Below are 2,943 nucleotides of genomic sequence, written 5' to 3'. Positions count from 1 at the left end.
AGGTCGGTCATGTGACCAGGGGACGGGCGGGCTGGGAGCTGTGAGGTGGAGGGAGTCCGTGTGGGCTGAGGAGTGGAGAGGATGGAGGGCTGTGCGGGGGGATCAGGGGCTGAGGGGGCGATGAACTCTTTGACCTGGTGGAAACGGCCGCTGTGAGGTGTCCGGCTGCGGAGTGACACGGTCTGAGTGACGTGACTGGCGGGGAGAAGGGCGCAGTGCCGCCGTGTATCCTGCGCCATGTCGCCTCTGTGTACAGCAGTGGCCATGTCACCTCAGTATACAGCAGTGGCCATGTCGCCTCAGTATACAGCAGTGGCCATGTCACCTCAGTATACAGCAGTGGCCATGTCACCTCAGTGTACAGCAATGGCCATGTCACCTCAGTATACAGCAGTGGCCATGTCACCTCAGTATACAGCAGTGGCCATGTCACCTCAGTATACAGCAGTGGCCATGTCACCTCAGTATACAGCACAGCAGTGGCCATGTCACCTCAGTATACAGTACAGCAGTGGCCATGTCACCTCAGTATACAGCAGTGGCCATGTCACCTCAGTATACAGCAGTGGCCATGTCACCTCAGTATACAGCAGTGGCCATGTCACCTCAGTATACAGCAGTGGCCATGTCGCCTCAGTATACAGCAGTGGCCATGTCGCCTCAGTATACAGCAGTGGCCATGTCGCCTCAGTATACAGCAGTGGCCATGTCACCTCAGTATACAGTACAGCAGAGGCCATGTCACCTCAGTATACAGCAGTGGCCATGTCACCTCAGTATACAGCAGTGGCCATGTCACCTCAGTATACAGCAGTGGCCATGTCGCCTCAGTATACAGCAGTGGCCATGTCACCTCAGTATACAGCAGTGGCCATGTCACCTCAGTATACAGCAGTGGCCATGTCACCTCAGTATACAGCAGTGGCCATGTCGCCTCAGTATACAGTACAGCAGAGGCCATGTCACCTCAGTATACAGTACAGCAGTGGCCATGTCACCTCAGTATACAGCAGTGGCCATGTCACCTCAGTATACAGCAGTGGCCATGTCACCTCAGTATACAGCAGTGGCCATGTCGCCTCAGTATACAGTACAGCAGAGGCCATGTCACCTCAGTATACAGTACAGCAGAGGCCATGTCACCTCAGTATACAGTACAGCAGAGGCCATGTCACCTCAGTATACAGTACAGCAGAGGCCATGTCACCTCAGTATACAGCAGTGGCCATGTCACCTCAGTATACAGCAGTGGCCATGTCGCCTCAGTATACAGCAGTGGCCATGTCACCTCAGTATACAGTACAGCAGTGGCCATGTCACCTCAGTATACAGCAGTGGCCATGTCACCTCAGTATACAGCACAGCAGTGGCCATGTCACCTCAGTATACAGCAGTGGCCATGTCACCTCAGTATACAGTACAGCAGTGGCCATGTCACCTCAATATACAGCAGTGGCCATGTCACCTCAGTATACAGCAGTGGCCATGTCGCCTCAGTATACAGCAGTGGCCATGTCGCCTCAGTATACAGCAGTGGCCATGTCACCTCAGTATACAGCTGTGTGTGCCCTGTATACAGCGGCAGGGATGTGGCAGGGCTGGCTGCAACCAGGTGCAAGAAAGCAGGGGAACACCGGGGGCAAAGGGAGGGGGGAGAAGCCATAATAGTGCTCCAGCCATAGGCACCTGAGTAACAAAGCGTAACCATAGGCACCCCCTCATAGCAGGGCGTAAGTCATAGGCACCCCCTCATAGCAGGGCGTAAGTCATAGGCACCCCTCCATAGCAGGGCGTAAGTCGTAGGCACCCCTCCATAGCAGGGTGTATGTCGTAGGCACCCCCATAGCAGGGCGTAAGTCATAGGCACCCCCCATAGCAGGGCGTAAGTCACGGCACACCCTCATAGCAGGGCATAAGTCATAGGCACCCCCTCATAGCAGGGTGTAAGTCATAGGCACCCCCCTCATAGCAGGGCATAAGTCGTAGGCACCCCCCATAGCAGGGCGTAAGTCACAGGCACCCCCCATAGCAGGGCGTAAGTCATAGGCACCCCCCATAGCAGGGCGTAAGTCATAGGCACCCCCCATAGCAGGGCGTAATTCAAAGGCACCCCCTCATAGCAGGGCATAAGTCATAGGCACTCCTTCATAGCAGGGCATAAGTCATAGGCACCCCCCCATAGCAGGTCGTAACCATAGGCACCCCCTCATAGCAGGGCGTAAGTCATAGGCACCCCTCATAGCAAGGCATAAGTCATAGGCACCCCCTTCATAGCAGGGCGTAAGTCGTAGGCACCTCCTCATAGCAGGGCGTAAGTCGAAGGCACCCCCATAGCAGGGCGTAAGTCACAGGCACCCCCTCATAGCAGGGCGTAAGTCGTAGGCACCCCCTCATAGCAGGGCGTAAGTCGAAGGCACCTCCATAGCAGGGCGTAAGTCGTAGGCACCCCCTCATAGCAGGGCATAAGTCATAGAAACTCCTTCATAGTAGGGCATAAGTCATAGGCATCCCCCATAGCAGGGCGTAACCATAGGCACCCCCTCATAGCAGGGCGTAAGTCATAGGCACCCCCTCATAGTAAGGTGTAAGTCGTAGGCAGACCTCATAGCAAGGCGTAAGTCATAGGCACCCCCCATAGCAGGGCGTAAGTCTTAGGCACCCCCCATAGCAGGGCGTAAGTCATAGGCAACCCCCCATTGCAGGACGTAAGTCGAAGGCACCCCCCCCCAATAGCAGGGCGGAAGTCGTAGACACCCCCCCATAGCAGGGCGGAAGTCATAGGCACCCCCCTCATAGCAGGGCGTAAGTCATAGGCACCCCCTCATAGCGCTCCAGTAGGCATTCCTGTCCCAGCACACCAGCCATAGACTCTGCGTTAGCTGCTATCGCTCCAGCCATATGCACCCCTATAACAGTCCCCCTATAGCAGTGCGTCAGCAATAG

This window comes from Leptodactylus fuscus, chromosome 3 (assembly GCF_031893055.1).
Source record: "Leptodactylus fuscus isolate aLepFus1 chromosome 3, aLepFus1.hap2, whole genome shotgun sequence".
Taxonomy (NCBI): Eukaryota; Metazoa; Chordata; class Amphibia; order Anura; family Leptodactylidae; genus Leptodactylus; species Leptodactylus fuscus.
Note: the sequence above shows the minus strand (reverse complement) of the source record.